This window comes from Balaenoptera borealis (genome assembly GCF_965194805.1).
Source record: "Balaenoptera borealis genome assembly, chromosome: 2".
Lineage (NCBI taxonomy): Eukaryota > Metazoa > Chordata > Mammalia > Artiodactyla > Balaenopteridae > Balaenoptera > Balaenoptera borealis.
In genome coordinates this window covers 135,856,687-135,876,447 of record NC_138867.1, presented here as the reverse complement: position 1 = coordinate 135,876,447, position 19,761 = coordinate 135,856,687, and the positions used below count along the sequence as shown (strand labels likewise).

Here is a 19,761-nt window from a genome sequence, read left to right as displayed (position 1 = left end):
TTCTTTTTCATGCTCAGCTGGAGACTCTGCTCTGCTCCATGCTGTCTTCAGGCAGAGATTCAGGCTAAAGAAGGACCTCCTGCCTGGAGCTTTGCTGGTTGCTGTGGGAGGGACCAGGAAGAGCAAGCCATACGCTGGCCCTTAAGAGATTTCGCCCAGAGGGGGGCCCTTTTCACCTCCATTCGCATTTCATTGGCCAATGCAAGTCTATGACCACACTCAATTTCAAAGAGCCAGAGAAGATGCAATCTTACCATGTACCTAGCAGAAGAAATACTGGGAATATTTGATGGATGGTACTAATAAATACTACGGAGAATCTCAAGCTGATTTGTTACCAAGATTACCCAAACACTTGCTTCAGTCTATTTATAATATGATTGGATGAGTAGTTTTTTGCAGTTTCATATTTTGGTGCTTTGGCAATTTAAATTGATAGATTTATTTATATATCTGAACAGAACTTTTTAAACAAATTTTAAAAATTACTACTAATTTTGTTTTCAAATTCAAGTTACCTGGGAACTGTAAACATTTACATCATCCCAGCCCTCCTTTACTTCTCACCATTTTACACAGATGTCTACAGCCTGAACCTCATGATCAAATATTACTTATGTATTAACTGGGAGTTTTCTCTTTCAGGGATGAAAGATGCATCACCAGTTTCTCCTCCTTTGCCCAATACAGACATCACTAATCAATTATGGTCCTCTTTTTCCACTGAACCCAACTTGAATTCTTCTCAATAGAGTGTTCCAACTAGCCACTGCCAGTTAATCACGATTTTAAGTGAGATAAAACCAATTTATCATCTCGTGTAACAGGGAAAAAATGCTATCTAAAACCCAGACTAATTTCTAAAAAATCAATAGCATATTAATGGAAAGGACTTTAGTTTTTCACATATTTATTGATTAGCTGATGCTTTCATTTATTCAACAAATATTTACTGAGAGCCCACTCTGCGCCAGGTACTGTTCTAGGCACTGGGGATGCTGATGGGCGTGACAAGCATAGTTGCTTCCTCCCATGGAACTAATGTTCTAATATTGTTAAGTATGTCAATGAATTTGTGTTGGAAGGTTTTGGGAGCAAGAGACAGAAGTAAAGGGACAGCAGAGAAATCTGAAGTTGGAGTAAATGAATTTTGACAGGCGAGAGGAGAAGCTGAGAGCCTGAGCACTCCAGGGGGTAAAGCCAGAGAGGAAAAAATAAATGTTTCTAGTAGCAGTAACAAAACCTGTCCTCACTGACTCTGAAGTTCCAATCAATTGATTGCTACTTACTTGTAGATTTGCTAAGACTTGATTGGCTAACCTTCCTAGAGGTAACTGTTCTTCTGCATACATTCATTTGCTTGTTCATTTTATTTAGTCAATTATTTATTTAGTCAATGATTTACTATGTGTCAGATAATAGATGATTCCACAGAAGTTTAAATACAAGTAAGATAAAAATCCTACCTTCAAAGAGTGCCAGGCTGGGGTCTGGGGGGCTCAGCAGGGACAGGGGAGACCAAATGAGAAGCAAATAATTACAAGACAGAGCCATACTAGACGTGATGGTGCCACAGAAGAAAGAGTGATCTTTGTTGGTAGCACAGGGAAAGCTTTGAAAAGGGCTGGAGGAAAGTGAGTGGATTTTTCCATGAGGAAGAGGAGGCCAAGGACTTTGGGGGCAGAGAGAGGGACACAGCAGGACAGAAAGTGACAGACTGGAGTGAGCCTGGGGAATCTGACAGGAATCACCAGTTTTGGAATGTTGAGCGCAGGAATGTTGAGTTCAAGAAGATGGGGTTGGGAAGACTTGTAAAGATTTAAGCCAAGGGAATAAATGAATTTCTTAGGATGGGGTTGCAGGGCTAAGCAGGAGGAGCCTCTGAGGTTCTCCTGACACCACTGAAATCAGCACCCAGGATGCTGCCCGCTCCATCTGCATGTGGAACTACCCCGATGCTAATGGTGCACTTGTCTTCTTTGCTCTGCCCTTGGATTCAGGTTTCCTCCCTGATCTACAGTCCTTTGTCTGAAATGCAAAATCATATGACCTTTGCAAGAGGACAGTATGTTCTTTCAAAAAAAAATCATAACTGCATCGAAGGGTACTCTCTCAGTTGGTGGTGTGAAAATTTTCATCTTTTTAAACCCAAGGCAACAGACCTCCACAGCACCAGAACACCTGTGTTCTCAAGGTCATTTATGGTTAGAAGCCCAGAGTTGTAAGTATGTAGAACTTCACCTTTTCATCACCGTGAGGAGTTGGGCTTGACCTTGAGCCATGTTATCTTCAAGTCTTTTAAAGTGTCTTTGTGCAGTGGATGCTAAAGGCTGGATTTGTACGCTACTCTTTGTTTGTAAGTACAGAGACCCCTGGAACTACCTGAGGCCACAATGGAAGTTCACTATGGGGATGCTATTTGTAGCCTGTGCCTGCTTCATTTCCTCTTCTCTTTAGGGTCTGACTTTCTTTGTTTGCAGGTTCACCTAGGTGGTGAAGCAATGCTACGTGCTCACTATAACATTTCCTCTTCCTTGACATGCAGAGAGACTGTTTCCCTGCCTCTCGTGTAGTTATGTTTGGACCACCTCAGTTAATCCAGGACAATGGAATGCAAATGGAAATGATGTAAGTCTTGACCCTTAAAAATATCCCTTGTGACCCTCCACCTCTGTCTCCTCCTGCCACTGCAACCTGAAGGCTGCTCACATGGCATTCCTATATGCATGAATAAGAAATACACTCATAGTGTTAAGCCACAGAGATTCAGGGTTTGTCCACTGTGGTAAGTAGCACTAATTTCCTGATACTACCTCGGGGAAAACCTGATTTTCCTCAGCTAGTACGCCTCAAGAGATCGGCCCTAGACCTAAATAGACATTTCTCCAAAGAAGACATACAGATGGTCAATAGGCACATGAAAAGATGCTCAACATCACTAATTATTATAGAAATGCAAGTCAAAACTACAATCAGGTACCACCTCACACCAGGCAGAATGGTCATCATTAAAAAGTCTATAAATAATAAATGCTGGAGAGTGGGTGGAGAAAAGGGAACCCTCTTACACTGTTGGTGGGGATGTAAATTGGTGGAGCCACTATGGAGAACGGTATGGAGGTTCCTCAAAAAACTAAAAATTGAGTTGCGATATGATCCAGCAAGTCCACTCTTGGACATATATCCAGAGAAAACTCTAATTTGAAAATATACATGCACCCCTATGTTCATAGCAGCACTATTTACAATAGCCACGACATGGAAATGACCTAAATGTCCATCGACAGATGAATGGATAAAGAAGATATGGTATACACACACACAGGAATATTATTCAGTCATCAAAAAGAATGAAACAGTGCCATTTGCAGCAACATGGACGGACCTAGAAATTATCATACTAAGCAATGTAAGTTAGAAAGAGAAAGACCATATGATATCACTTATATGTGGAATCTAAACTACGACACAAATGAACCTATCTGCGAAACAGACACAGACTCACAGACATAGAGAGAAGTATTGGGAGTTTGGGATTAACAGATGCAAATTATTATATACAGAATGGATAAACAACAAGGTCCTACTGTATAGCACAGGGAACTATATTCAATACCTTGTGATAAACCATAATGGAAAAGAACAAGGAAAAGAATATATGTATAACTGAGTCACTTTGCTGACAGCAGAAATTAATACAACATTATAAATCAACTGTACTTCAATAAGATTTAAAAAAGAGAGAGAGAGACGGGCCCCACTGAGACCTTAATCTTGGTTCTACATTCCTAGGGGAAGAAGTCTGATTGGTCTTCCATTAGCTGAAGCCATGGCACAGAGCCCATGGCAGAAATACAGTTTCTCCCACAGGAAGCATGTGGATTGAGGGCGTGAGAGAGTCGGTTCTTAGAAACAGAAGATACATTCCACATAGGTGGGCTGGACAAACAACTCGATAAATATCTAGAATTTTCCCAATATGCTTCCCCGAGCGTTAGGAGAGAGAGAGAGACCTACATTCAACACTTTGGAAGGTTCTAAGCTCCACTCTTGCCAGTTTTGGTCTCTTGGCTATAAGCAGAATTCAAAAGGACCACTCCCTTCTGAAGATCCTTCATCCCAACCCAGGATCCCTGTCATGGTTGCCAAGGAAGCTTGCAGCTCTGAAAGGCCAAACTGGGAATCCAACCACGAAGCTGCAACTCATTTTCCATGCACCACTGAACAGATGTCAGATGTTAATGAATTTGACTCAGTACCACCCAGGAGCTGGATTTTGTGGACAAGAAGTGAAAAGTTTCCAAGTCTATGACATAGCTGGGCACACCCTCTATTCCTCAGAGAGGAGGTTCATCTTCCGAGGGAAGACGAGGTCTTGCCACCAGAGAACCCTTGGTCACCAGAGTAGATGCAGCTCCTGTCCAATCCCCCAGCGCTTTTCTGTAAAAGCCTCCTGCCCCATGGGGCTTTGATGTTTTGTAAAGACAAATGAGCATTTGTGGCATCACCCTCCCCTGACAGCTGTCGACAGAGGCAAGCAGGTCTGATCTGCAAGTGGCTCGTTTTACATGTACGAGAATCCTCCAAACCTCTTCAAACTCTCTGGCCTTAAATGCCAACCATAGGGAGGGTGGTGGGAGTGGGTGGTAGCTTAAAAACCTTTTTTTTGGTTTGTTTTTGCAAGAGGGATGAGGAGGTAGCTGGCAAGACTAACAAAGCTCCTTAATAAATCTATGAACATTCTAGAAAGGGAGAGGCAGAAGAGTTTGGAATATGAAGCTCTGCTTGAGGTAGTGAAGAGAATCTCTGCTGGGAGGGCAAGGACTGATGTCAGGACAGCACAGAGACTGACGGGAACCGTGGGAGAGGGGCGATTGACAATCACCCTGCTCTTTCCATCTCCAAAACACAACTTGAACCCACCCAGTCTCCATCTCCATTGCCAACTCTTTTGGGCCTCTCGGGCCGCTGCAACAACCTCCTGACTGCTCTCCCTGCTTTAACTCTTGTCCACTTCCAACCCGCCCTCACCAGCAGCCCAAGTCATCTATTTAAAACTGGAGCGTCAGCCTCCCTTGCCTAAGATTCTCCCAAGACTTAGAAGAAAGCCAGTTCCCTACTGTGGTCATGAGTGGGCTGACCCTTGCTTGCCTCCCTGTCCTCATCTTATTCCACCCTCTCTCACGAACCACCCTGCGACCTCTCTGGCCTCCCTCAGTTTCTTTTTTTTTTTAAACTTTGGGTTTGTTTGTTTGTTTGTTTGTTTGTTTGTTTGTTTATTTATTTATTTATTTATGGCTGTGTTGGGTCTTCGTTTCTGTGCGAGGGCTTTCTCTAGTTGTGGCAAGCGGGGGCCACTCTTCATCGCGGTGCGCGGGCTTCTCACTATCGCGGCCTCTCTTGTTGCGGAGCACAGGCTCCAGACGCGCAGGCTCAGTAGTTGTGGCTCACGGGCCTAGTTCCTCCGCGGCATGTGGGATCTTCCCAGACCAGGGCCCGAACCCGTGTCCCCTGCATTGGCAGGCAGATTCTCAACCACTGCACCACCAGGGAAGCCCTCTCAGTTTCTTGACGTCACCAAACGTGTTCCCTCTGTCGGGCTGTGGTGCAGGCTGTGCTTCATCTTGCAGTGGAAGGTCTTAGACAGGTGGCCTCCTTTCCAAGCCTCCGTTTCCTTCTCTGTCGTGGAGATAAGAATGACCTCCCTCATACTCCAATAAAGATGTTAAAAAAAAAAAAAGAAAAGAAAAAATCATGACCTCCCTCTTACACTTGGTGAGAGGATGACACGGTGCATGAGAAAGTTCTCAGTGGCGTGGGCACATAGCAAGTGCTCAAAAAACGTTAGCTGCTGTTATTATTACTAGTAATATTCACACTATTGTTATGGTTATTATTATTATTTAGCTCATTTAGGCATGAGCCCAAAGCCTGACTGCAGAAGAGTAAACAGGCCTTTCTCATGGTACGTGTGTGCACTTTTCTTTTTAATTGTCATGGTGGTACACAACCCCAGCCTTCTGTTCTGTCCGTTTTATACCAGACAGCATTTTACCACAAAGAGGGGTTGCTGTTTTTCTAACGGCAGACACACACTTAATGCTTCAATTTCCACTTTTTATTTTATATGTAATTTAAAGCCCATGGTGCCTTAATTGTAAAATAGGCCTTATTAAAATAATAGCCTGAAAACCAGTGGGGCTCCCTGTGCCAAGCAATGAGGATTTTTTGCTTAATGGCTGTTTACTAGGATTTAAAAAGAGACACAACCCAAATAAAGCTGTAAAGACATTTCCCGTGTGAGTGATGAGCCGAGGACCAGCTGGGACTTACGCTCCCCCTACCCTCACATGGTTTTCTTTCTTTTGGTGCTGTCGGGAGCGTTCCTTAGAAATCCGAAGCACACCCTTTGCTGCTTTTATGATTGATGAGGCGGTGAGGATACTTCAGTACGAGTAAGCAACGTGGTGCTTTGATTAATGATGCTGGTGGGGCTCCCAGAAGACCGAAGAGAATAACACTGTTATCAGGAAACAACTAAAGTTGCTGAGAGGGACAGCAGCTCCCAGCCTCGTGTAGACCTCTAGCCATCCACGGGTAGGGTAGGCAGGGTCTTTAATGCAGCCCGAACCCAACCTCTCCTCCGGAGGGCCAGAAGCCAGCAGAGAGGGGACCAAATGGCATTATTTTCCAGTGAATCCAGAAAACTGGCACTGAGCACAGTGAGGTTTCCTGGAAATCTCAGAGGATGAAACATACACAGTGAGCTGTAGGAGTCTCAGGCTCTATCACATCATGATGGGTTGTTTTCAGTGTAGATTCTTCTCAGACAGCAACAGTCAGATGAAGAGATTGTATAGTATAAGAAAAATAATAGCTTCTATCCACTGAACACTGACTTTATGTGCACTTATACTGAATCCTCATAATAACCATGAGGTGGGTATTACTATTATTCTTCTTACTTTATGACTAAGGAAACCTGGACCCAGAAAGGCTCTGCATAGTACAAGTACACATAGCTCTTGAGCTGTCACTATGCCTCAGATCCAAGATGGCCCCATGTGTAAGCCTACGCTCTTGGCCACTTCCCGGCTTCCAAGAGGAGAGTTGGGGGATTCATGGGAAGACATCCGGCCAGATTTCAGAACATGTGGGTTTTAGGTCCTGCCTCTGTTGCTAGCTGTGTGACCTTAGGTGAGATACTTACCTTTTTGTGTCCCAGTGTCCTTGAATAGGATATCAGATACATCCTCTCTACCTCACAAAGCTTTTGTGAGGATCAAACAAATTAACATTTACAAATGCTGTTTGCAAGGTAAGAACCCCAGTGGACTATTCATTATAGCTAACCTGTCAAGTGAACCCACATAGAAAAGCATTTATAAAGCAAATCAGCACTGAAAGAGCCAAGCAAATTAAGATTCCTGATTCCAGAGGAACCCAATATAATTTCTAACTCCTAGATGTACGACTTTGGGTAGATCACATGATCTCTCTGAATCTCAGTTTTCTGCCCTGTAAAATCAAATAATACCCATCTCTCAGCATTGCTGGGAGGATTCCATGATATTTGCCCACAGAGCAGCCTAAATACTAGCTGGCACATGTGCCCCCGGATGCTAGCTATTGTTATTACCTCTTTCATTTCTTTCCCTTCAAGCCACAGTACCCTCTTCATTACCCACTCAGGCAGGGCTGTCTCTCTGAACCTTTGCAGCATTATAGCCTGAAAAAGGAAATATGAGTCCAAGAGTGCCCTGAGGCTCCAACACTGTGCTTTTAAAAGTCAATACACCTGTCAATAGCAGGACTCCTGGCGTCTCCAGGGACCCCCCCCCCCCCATGGCGGTATTGCTGAGTTTTGCAAGCCACCCCGCAAGGAGTGGTGATGGGAAGGGCTGCCCAGAGCAAGGGCTGTGTCACTGTCAGGCCAGAGCGTCTGCAGCCTCCCTTGTGAACAAGGATCTGAGCACAAGGCAAGCCAGCCCACCTGTGCCCACTCCTACACCCCACACTGTCTCAGTGTCTGCACAACCCTTCACACTTTACAAAGTGTGTTCACATCCCACGTACTGCACAGTGAGTGGAAAAACCAGGGAAAGACATGTTGGCCACTGTGGATCAGGCTGGACCAAAACTGCAAAGCAGAGCTCGAGAAACAGCAGCAGCTTTCACAAGGTGTGAAGCCGAACAGATATGGGTTTGAATCACGGTTCTGCCATTTCTGAGTTCTGTGATCTTGGGCAAGTTCCTTAACTTCTCAACTTTCTTTCCCTTCCCTAAGAAAGTAGTTTAAGCATAGCGGTTCAGAAGGCAGCTCTGGCATTAGAATGCCAGGGTTCAAATTCACATCCTAACTGTCTTCTCAGATAATTTACTGATTTCATTACCTGCAGAATGAGAATGAGAGGCTGCTGTGAGGATGAAACGAAATGAAAAATATACATAGAGTCCTTAACATAGTAGCAAGCACTAAATAAACGTGGGCTGTTGTGTTTGTCGGGATGCATCAAGCTCTGCCTCAGACAAAAATAAACCTTCACACCTCAGTGGATTAACACGATGAAAGTTTACATCTCACTCATGTGAATGGAGGGATTTCTTCTCTATCAGGCAACTTGGCGATCTAGGATCTTTTCCTCTTTGACATTGCCCCATCACCCTGTGGCTTTCAAGTTTGCCATGGCCGAGAAAAAGAAGATGAAGGAGGTTCCATGGCACCTGCCTTTCTATGCGCAAGCACAGATGTGCCCCATGGCATTCCTACTCAAGTCCTGCAGCCAGAGCTGGTTCTATCCCGCTAGTCTCACTGCATGGAAGTGGCTGTTACTGTAAATTAGGCAAAGTACCTACATCTCACTGTTGCTGTTAAAGGTTAATGAGGCTGTGTATGGAACGCTTAGCACGATTTCTGGCACATGGTTAGTGCCTGTTGTGTGCTCTGATGATAGTTGCTACTTTTGACTCAGCGCCTGTCTGACTTGATTCAGTGCAATTCTGACTCAGTTCAAACCACTGATCACTCCCAACCATAGTCCATGGTAGGTCCCAGGTACTCTTAGTCGCCATGTTTGCCCCTCATCTTTATCAATGTGTCCCTACCTTTCTGCATGCTTCTTCCCTCTTCCAGTGCCCCCAGGGTGCCCAGCGTGCCCAGGTGAACACCCAGCCATTAATGCGTCTTATTTGCATTCCACCATGTAACAGCTTCAGTGGTACGTGATAATTTTTGATGTTCAGAGTGCTCTCGTGTGTCTCTTGTGACACTGTACTGATTCATTCAGGAAGTTCTGATTGAATGCCCACCACATGCCAGGAACTAGACCAGACACTGATGCTCACCATAACCCTGGAGGGTCACTCAGAATTCTCAAGCTTTTTTTTTTTTTTAGCAAACTGAAGCTCAGAGAGGTTAGAGGACTGCCTCAAGCCACATAGCCTGTCTGAGATGAGGGCAGAAACAACTCTGGATGACTTCCTAAAAGAGCCCTTTCTACTCTCCTCCTTGGCCTCTGCAGTTGACCTCTGTCTATTCTCTGAAGTGGTTACACACATTATGGGCCTCTCCTAAGCCTTATTTATGCCTCTTTCCATCAGTGATTTAAACTTGATAAATTTGTTAATTCAAATTAACCCCCTGCAGAAAATAACGTCTTGACATGTTATTCCTGTTTGGAACATTCTCTGGCTGAAGATGCACCATCTTAGCCCAGAGTCTGCTAAAGACTAATGTTGGATATCAAGCACTCACACAGACACTGTTGATGCCATCTGCAGTCATGATAGATATTGGGGAGTGTCCCCATGTCATAGAGCATAAGTAACAGATTTTCACACAAATGAAAAGGCTGATCTTTCCAGCCTCAGTGGCAATATCCAAAAACTGATGACTCAAATGAACACTGAACTCAAGAAACCTGTACTCTACATGGGGGTTCAGGACCAACATACACAAAGAAGGCGCTACGTGGAGCCCTTCACACAAATATTATTTTTTATGCTTCGTAGCTCCCATTCACTGAATGCAGATTCCTGAGCCAGGTATGTTAGAAATATTATTTAAATCCTCACAACCAACCCACATGTGATGTCAGGATTATGTATCCATATTTTCCTTTGCAGATGAGAACACTAAGGTTCAGAGAGATTAAAGTGACTGGCCCAAGCCAGACAGCCAATGTCAGAGTTGGAATTTAACTCCCAAATTCATCACTTTCCATACTACCATCCAACAGCAGGATGCCATAGAGGGAACTGACTTTGAACGTAGCTGAGAGGTGGGTTGCTCTTCTCACAGAGGTTCCCAGGGCACTGGCATATGAATATAGCATCTGAGAGGTGACAGATGAGGTAGATAAGGGTGAGGCCAGCCAGGCAGGACTCTGCTTCCACCACAGAAACTTCACTGTTGTATTTCCCACACTGGATTTTCTCATAAATATTTTGTTTGAAAAATACGTTCTACTGCACAAGGTAGAGAGATAGAAAGTAAAAATGAAAATTAAAAAAGAGAACTAAAAACTATAGTTTTAGTACCCTGATCTCAATTTTAGGAACTAGACACTAAAGCTCAAGAAGTGAACAGATTTGCCTAATGATCAGACAAAGAGTTGTAGGTGACAGATTGTGGTTTAGAGAAGCCTCAGCAACCCTTTTCTGCAAAGGGCAAGACGGTAAATACTTGAAGCTTTGCTGGCCACGTAGTCTCTATCACAACTACTCAACTGTATCACTATAGCGAGAAAACAGCCACAGACAATACATAAACGAATGAACGTGTCTGTGTTCCAAGAAACTTTATTCACAAAACAGGCTGAGGGCTGGGTTTGGCCCTTGGGCCGTAGCTTGTAGACCTCTGGTTTAGAACAAAGGATTCTTGACTATTTATTTAGCACTTTTTCTGTAAAAACAAAGCTTCCTCCTAAAGGACAGAAGAACTGTACAGCCCTGTTATTTTCTTAATGTCGAGGAAAAATGGAAGATCAAAGTTGGAGAGTGCATGAGGGTTTTATAAAACAAAGCATATATAAAGAATAAGACATTAGACATGTTAGCATGGTTGGCGGCAAGGGGAAGTGGCAGTGGACCAAGCTCCTGGGATGGAGCATAAAAGAGAATCATAAAGGGTCCTGCCCAGATAATGATGTTAATGTGCCATGAACTGAGAAGTGTGACTAACTCGACTCTCTGCACCCAAGGTCTAAAATAAATCAATTTATTATGGAACTGGGTAGAAGTGATGGCTGCACAATATTGTGAATGTACTAGATTGTATACTTTAAAGTGGTTAATTTTATGTTACTTGAATTTCACCTCAATAAAAATTCTAAAAAATAAATTAACAATTAAACATAAGAACAAAAAGCTTGAAAATGAAATGGTATGGTTCTATGTAGGTGATCTTTCATTTTGCTTCAGGCTCCAGAACTGCTAAAAGTTTCCTTGGATGAGGGAGGAAACCATCTTCTGCGGCAGGTGGCAGTGTGGTGTGATTTTTTTTTCCTGCTTTGGTGTCACATAGGTCTGCTTTTGATTCCTAGCTTCTTTGGGCCTCAGTCTCCTCATCAGTAAAATACTGGTCATCATGTGTACCATTTAGGATTGATGGGGTCCTTAAATGAGATTCTGATATAAATGCTTAAATCTAAGAAATGTTCAATAAAAGTAGCTTTTAATATCTTCATTTCTGGAAAGTCCATGGCTTTTATTCCTTAACTCATTCATTCCCTTACTCATCATTTACTGAGCTCTTCTATGTTTCAGGAAGTATAACTATACTCATTTCTATTGCTGTGTAAAAAATCACCCTCAAGATTTAGTAGCTTAAAGCAACAATTATTTATTATCTCACAATTCCTACAGGTTAGGAATTTAAGGAATTAACTGCATGATTTTGGCTCAGGATCCCAGATGAGGTTGCCGTTAAACATGGACTAGGGCTTCAGCAATATGAAGGCTTGACTGGGTCTGGTGGACCTGCTTCCAAGACAGTTTATTGATGTAGCTGTTGGCAAGAGGCCTTGGTCCCTTGCTAAGTCGGCCTCTCTCTGTAGTGCCTTCATGAGGCAACCACTGGCTTCCCCCAGAGTAAGTGATCAGAGAGAAAGAAAGAGAGAGAGCAGACCTAGTCCCCTAAATAAAATATTGTTAGTTCCACCTTATTCTATTTATTCTAAGTGCTAGAAACAAGTCACTAAGTCAAGCCCATACTCAAGGGGAAGGTATTACATAAAAGCATGAATACCAGGGAGTGGAATCATTGTGGGCCTTCTTAAAGGTTGTCACAGTGCCTTAGTATAAGCTCTGAGGATACAGTGGTGAGCTAAAGAGCCATCTAACTTAGAGTCTAGTAGGAGAGACAGACATATACCAAGCTATACTGCACATGACATGATAACTAACTAGAATAAGACAATGAAGGAAAAGACAGTAAGCTATATAAGGTATGTAACTAGAGCACATCTTAGGACGGAAGGACAGGAACAGAAATCCATTTGTGAGGAAGGTACACTTTTGTTGAAGTTTGAAGAATGAGTAGTAGTTAATGTTAGGTCAAAAACATGATGGTTGCCTCAAAAAGTTAAACACAGAGTTACCATATGACCCAGGAATTCCACTCCTAGGTATACACCCAAGAGAAAGGAAACATATATCCACACAAAAACTTGTATGTCAATGTTGATAACAGTGTTATTCATAATAACCAAAAAGTGCAAATAACTCAAATGTCCATCAAGTGACAAATGGAAAAACAATCTGTGGTATAGCCATATAATGGAATACTACCTAACAATAAGAACAAAATACGGATACATGGTACAATGTGGATGAACCTTGAAAATATTACGATAAGTAAAAGAAGTCAGACACAAAACACAACATATTGTATAATTCCATTTGTATGAAATGTCCACCCTAGAAGATAGAATAGTGACACAAAGGAGATTAGTGATTGTCTTAGGCTGGAGGTGGGAAGGGGCAATGGGAAGTAACTGTTAATGGGCAGAGGGTTTCTTTTGGGGGTGATAATGTTTTAAAACGTATTGTAGGCTAACATCGTACTCAATGGTGAAAGGCTGAAAGCATTTCCTCTAAGATCAGGAACACGACAAGGATGTCCACTTTCACCACTGTTATTCAACATAGCTTTGGAAGTCCTAGCCACGGCAATCAGAGAAGAAAAAAATAAAGATAAAAAGAATCCAAATTGGAAAAGAAGAAGTAAAATTGTCACTGTTTGCAGATGACATGATACTATACATCGAAAATCCTAAAGATGCTGCCAGAAAACTACTAGAGCTCATCAATGAGTTTGGTAAAGTTTCAGGATACAAAATTAATACACAGAAATCTCTTGCATTTCTATACACTAACAATGAAAGATCAGAAAGAGAAATTAAGGAAACAGTCCCATTTACCATCACATCAAAAAGAATAAAATACCTAGGAATAAAACTACCTCAGGAGACAAAAGACCTCTACTCCAAAAACTATAAGACACTGATGAAAGAAACTGAAGATGACACAAACAGATGGAAAGATATTCCATGTTCTCGGATTGGTAGAATTGATATTGTCAAGATGACTATACTACCCAAGGCAATCTAGAGATTCAATGCAATCCCTATCAAATTACCAGTGGCATTTTTTGCAGGACTAGAACAAACATTTTTTTAATTCGTATGGAAATACAAAAGACCACGAATAGCCAAAGCAATCCTGAGAAAGAAAAACAGAGCTGGAGGAATTAGGCTCCCTGACTTCAGACTATACTACAAAGCTATAGTCATCAAAACAGTATGGTGCTGGCACAAAAACAGAAATACAGATCAATGCAACAGAAGAGAATGCCCAGAAATAAACCCATGCACTTATGATTAATTCATCTATGACAAAGGAGGCAAGAATATACAATGGAGAAAAGACAGTCTCTTCAATAAGTGGTGCTGGGAAAACTGGACAGCTACATGTAAAAGAATGAAGTTAGAACATTCTCTAACACCATACACAAAATAAACTCAAAATGGATTAAAGACCTAAATGTAAGACTGGATACTATAAAACTCTTAGAGGAAAACATAGACAGAACACTCTTTGACATAAACTGCAGCAGTATCATTTTGGATCCACCTCCTAGAGTAATAAAAATAAAAACAAAAATAAACAAATGGGACCTAATTAAACTTAAAAGCTTTTGAATATCAAAGGAAACCACAAACAACACGAAAAGACAACCCAAAGAATGGGAGAAAATATTTGTAAATGAAGCGACCAACAAAGGATTAATCTTCAAAATATACAAACAGCTCATGCAGCTCAATATCAAAAAGACAAACAACCCAATCAAAAAATGGGCAGAAGATCTAAATAGACATTTCTCTAAAGAAGATATACATATGGCCAAAAAGCACATGAAAAATGCTCAACATCACTAATTATTAGAGAAATGCAAATCAAAATTACAGTGAGACATCATCTCACACCAATCAGAATGGCCATCATCAGAAAATCTACAAACAATAAATGCTGGAGAGGGTGTGGAGAAAAGGGAATCCTCCTACACTGCTGGTGGGAATGTAAATTGGTACAACCATTATGGAGAACAGTATGGAGGTTCCTTAAAAAAACTAAAAATAGAACTACCATATGATCCAGCAAGCCCACTCCTGGGCATATACCTGAAGAAAATCATAATTCGAAAAGATACATGCACCCCAATGTTCAATGAAGCACTATTTACAATAGCCAAGACATGGAAGCAAACTAAATGTCCATCGACAGAAGAAAAAGAAGACATGGTACATATATACAATGGAATATTACTCAACCATAAAAAAGAATGAAATACTGCCATTTGCAGCAACATGGATGGACCTAGAGATTGTCATACAAAGTGAAGTAAGTCAGAGAAAGACAAATATCACATGATATCTCTTATATGAGGAATCTTAAAAAAATGATACGAACTAACTTATTTACAAAACAGAGACAGACTCATAGACTTAGAAAACAAACTTATGGTTACCAAAGGGGAAAGGTGTGGGGGAAGGATAGATTGGGAGTTTGGGACTGACATATACACACTACGATATTTTAAATAGATAACCAACAAGGACCTCCTGTATAGCTCAATATTCTGTAATAACCTAAATGGGAGAAGAATTTGAAAAATAATAGATACATGTATATGTATAACTGAATCACTTTGTTGCACACCTGAAACACAACATTGTAAAACCATACTCCAATATAAAATAAAAATTAAATTAAAAATAAATAAATAATATATATTGTGGTGATGCTTGCACAACTTTGTGAATATACTAGCCCGCATGGAACTGTACACTTTAAATGGGTGAACTGTATGGTATATGTAAATTATTTTTAATAGAAAAAGGATGGTTGGAAGAGCACTGCACAGAGGGATTATCTTGAAGTGGAAGAGAACGTGGTGTGGGGGAGAAACTCAGTGTGTCTGAGCTCGGAGAGGGAGGGGAGAAGGGATATCAGATGCGGCAGGAACTACACCCTACAGGCCTTGGTGACCCAAAAAAGGATGTTGGTCTTCATCATTAGGGCAGTGGGAAGCCACTGAAGGATTTTAATCAGGGAGTCACATGATCCTATTGAAGTTTTTCAAATTTTATATAGTAAGTGCTCGATAAATTAAAGCTAATTTTATATCATGAATACATTAAGACAGCAGGTCAAGTATGGAAAACCTACGTTTTAATCATTTTCCTGAGGAATGCAGGCCCCAAAAGCTTTGGGGTCATGTTTGCACCCTTTGTCCTATGAGTGGCCGGCTTGGTTCTGTGTGCTTCTCATCCACTGTCTCGTGCCCTAAATGCTCAACGGGGGGACAAGCTGGATGAGGTCACTCTCAGGTGCTGACCCCATGCTCCCATGTTGCAGAGTCCTTGGGATTTGGACTTTCACTGAGCTCTTTATCCTTCTCCAGATGGCAGAGGGAAAAAAATAACTGGTAAAATCTTCATTCCACCTCATTTAATGCGGTTTACATAGGTGTGGTTAAGTTGAGGCCTCGACAGGAAAAGCTGATTTCAAGTTCTGGCACAATGATTAGCTGATTCACAAGAGATGTGAGTCTCCATTTCTTCCCTGCACATCTGTCCTGTCTGCTTTTAATTTGGAAGCACCAGTTTTAATTTAGTGGCAGGACTGTAAACTCCATTTCTGTGAACACAGAATGACATACTTTGTGGAACGGGGGCCTCTGGCCAAGATCTGACTCTTAAGTAATTGATGGCTAGTGACTAGCTGAGAAACACTCCAATGCGAACACTTTCCATGGCAAAAACCCTGTCATATCAGCTGGATTGCAAGCGAGGCTTCTGGGCTGCTGCCCACCTAAATACAGGTCATGTCTTTAAGCACAGCCTCCAGAGCCCAAAAGGCGCCTCCAGCTTCATCCTATACATCGAAGCTCTTTCCAATCCATAGCTTCCCTTTGTCTTTTGCACTGGTTTGGAGGCTGTGGTCCAATGCACAGATTTCCTCATCTTTGGAAATCAACCCTATCAGGAAGGAGGCTTCAGCATTAGGGGTTGTTTTGTTCTGGTAAAAAGGACACACTTTTCATCACATTTGAAAACCAATTTTTTAAAATCTCACTCATATCCAATACTCTGTGTGTGTAAGAGAGAAGAAACAGGCCTAGAGTTACATCACTCCTGTGGTTTAAGAAATCTTTTTCACACTATGTAGACTGTTTTTGGGACTGGGATTTTTGGAGAGGGGGGAAGGGGCAGAGCAAGAAGGACAGAGAAATAAGAAAATAAATCATCCTCCAAGTAAGAAGAAATGGATAAGCAAAGAGAATAAAATGGACAAAACTTCCATGAGTTTGGAATATTCTAGATGCAGAGATAGCTGGTATGTCTTTTAATTAATTTTATTTAAAGCCACCTGTCTTAGATCACAACTGAATACCACCTAACATCATGCCTGCCATAAAGTAGGCTTAAATATATATTTTTGAATACTTAAATGAGGAAATTAGTAATTATTGGTGCTTACCATGTGCCCAGCATGGCTGTAGGTCACAAGGCATGGGAAACATAGCTGGTGAACTTATGGGCTGTCTCATGTAGAATAATAATAAGGGGCAGAGGCATTGGAGTTAGCTTGTCCTGGTTCTGGCTTTAAGTCCTGGTTCTGCCACTTATGAGTTATGTGGTCTTGGGAGGAGTTATTTAAGTTGCCTAATTTTCAGTTTCCTCAGATTAGACATGTGGACAATAATAGGATCCATCTCATATGGTTGTTGGGAGGATTGATTGAGGTAAAGGGTAGATGGTGCTTAGAAAAGTACCTGGAACATAGGAAATGCTCAGTAATGGTAGCAGTTCTCACACAGTTTGGCAATGGCACATGGCAGCCTCACGCAACAATCCTTGCCAAGGCTCTCCCCAAAATATCTTTGAATCTCCACCTTTGTTTTACAACCAGTTGGTTGCCAATTTCTTTCCCAAGCCATAGTGAGGCCAATATTGTACACTCCTGTTGGTTTTACTTAAGTGTGAAGAGTCCCATTGTCCTGAAACTAATGAGGGTTTTGAGAAAATCATTTCTCCGTGGAGGACAGTGGCACTCAGCTCCAGTGCAAACAAGAGAACATCCCAGATGGTTTGCAAAGTATTTCAGTTTTTGCCAAACATGTTTTCCTCTAATTTTAAATTCCCTGTGTATTTTAAGTGAAATGTAATCCACATGTCCCTGGTCAAGCAACTATCGGGGATGGAAGTGGGGAAAGAATATGAGTGAATCCCAACATCAGCAATTAGAGAGATGGCAACATCTCAGGGGTGTGAGTACACGTATGCACTAACAAAGTGGGCTCTGGACTAGGAGGAGAGAGGAAAGTGCTCTCCAGACTCTCTTCTCCCACCCATCACTCACTCACTCGCCTACTCCATGTTTATTGGGCCCTCGCTAACCCCACACTGTACTGGGCCCTGTGGGTCACGTGTGATCCCTGTCCGAAAAGAGTTAGATTAGGGGTCAGCAAACTTTCTTTGTAAACGCCCAGACAGTAAATGTTTTTGGCTTTGTGGGATGTGTGGTCTCTCTTGTAATTAGACAACTCTGCTGTTTTTAGCACGAAACCACCCGTAGACAACGCATAAACAAAAGGGCAGGGTTGTGCTCCAGTAAAACTTTAATTTTATACACATATATATGTATAGAAAAGACAGCGGGGCCAAATTTGACCTATGGGCCCCTGATAGTTTGTTGAGCCCTGGATTAGATTCATGGAAGACCAAACCATCACAGAGAAAACTCAGCGAGTAGGTAACTCAGCGCTAATCCATGGAGAGGCTGGCCCTGACTAAACAAGAATTCAGTGGCAGGATAGCAAGGGGCCTACAGGTGTACCTTTCAGGAAGAAGTGGATTCAAATCCCAGTCCCATCATTTATTAGCTGTGTGACTTAAGACAAGCTACTGAATCTCTATAAGTCTTGGCTTGCTCATCTGCAAAATGGATATAATAACACTATTCGTTGTATGTAGTATTAGAGTAACATTATGAATAAACACGATTCATTAATCTTATTTAATCTCGGGATTAAATAAGGCACTGTGTATAAAGATTCTGTGAAATGTCTGGCCTCTAGTAGAAAGCTAGTATTCAGAGTGGGTAAAGCACAGCTTTTGGAGTCAGTGGTCCTGGATTGGACCTGAATCATCCAGACCAGGTCTCAGCAAGCTTTTTCTATAAAGGGCTGAGAGCAAACATTTTAGGCTTTGTAGGCCACATTGTTTTTGTTTTAATTTTACAACCCTTTAAAAACGTAAAAATCATTCTAGCATCCTTAGCTCATAAGCTGGGTAAAACCAGGCTGTGGGCCTCATTTGTTGACCTCTGCTTTCAACCAGAGCTGTCCAATAGAAATAGAGTAAGCCACATCTGCGAGGCACGGAAGTAATTTTCAATTTTCTAGTAACCACAGTAGAAAAAGTTTAAAAAAAAGATAATTTTAATATTTTGATTTATCTAATATACTTAAAATATTATCATTTCAATAAGTAATTAATATTAAAAATTTATTAATAAGATATTTTGCTTTTTTCCTTTTTGTACTATCTTCAAAATCCTGTGTGTATTTTACATTTACAGCGTATCTCAAGTGCTCAAAAGCCACGTGTGGCCAGTGGCTGCCGTGTTGCCCAGGGCAGCCCTGGACCTCAATAATTCTTCCTGAAATGAGAATGATGACAGCACTTAGCGTTTAGGGCCGTTGGGAAGATTTAACGAGATAGTGCACGGAAGGTGCAGAGCATCCTGCCTGGCACAAAGTGATCTTTAAATGCTAGCTGACCTTTGCTAACGAGAATCACCATGCCTTATAATAATGGTAATGATTATTTGGGGAGAAGTCTGTATCTCTTTCTTCCTTCTGCGAAAAAACAAATTCCATCCTGGTGATCACAGGCCTTTTACAGGACCCCCAGCTTCCTTTATCATTTCTCCCAGGGGCCCAAAAAGATTGTACCTACTTCTCTGAAATCACAACTGTCCCGAGACCCAGGACACAGGTATGAACCTTGGAAATCAAGCATGGAGTTTAAGGAATGAGCCTCAGCCCACAAGCCCTCTGGCGTTGCAGGTCAGCACTACCTACTCTTTTTGAACACATGCTCCTAGGCCAGTGTTCCGGGAGAGTTTCTTTGGTCCTAACATGTGGGTTGGTGTGTGTGTGTGTGTGTGTGTGTGTGTGTGTGTGTGTGTGTG

General features: G+C 41.9%; 2 long non-coding RNA genes across 5 annotated transcripts in view; one reads left to right on the top strand and one right to left on the bottom strand.

The window, feature by feature from the left end:
- Nucleotides 1-19,761, bottom strand: part of LOC309622884 — a 745,101-nt gene that overhangs the window by 119,628 nt on the left and 605,712 nt on the right. The window lies entirely within an intron of this gene.
- The window catches only part of LOC309622897, a 36,436-nt gene continuing 19,994 nt past the window's right edge, over nt 3,320-19,761 (top strand). The window contains exon 1 of the long non-coding RNA XR_014241201.1: nt 3,320-16,899. This is a non-coding gene — a long non-coding RNA (uncharacterized lncRNA). The remainder of the gene's footprint in view (nt 16,900-19,761) is intronic.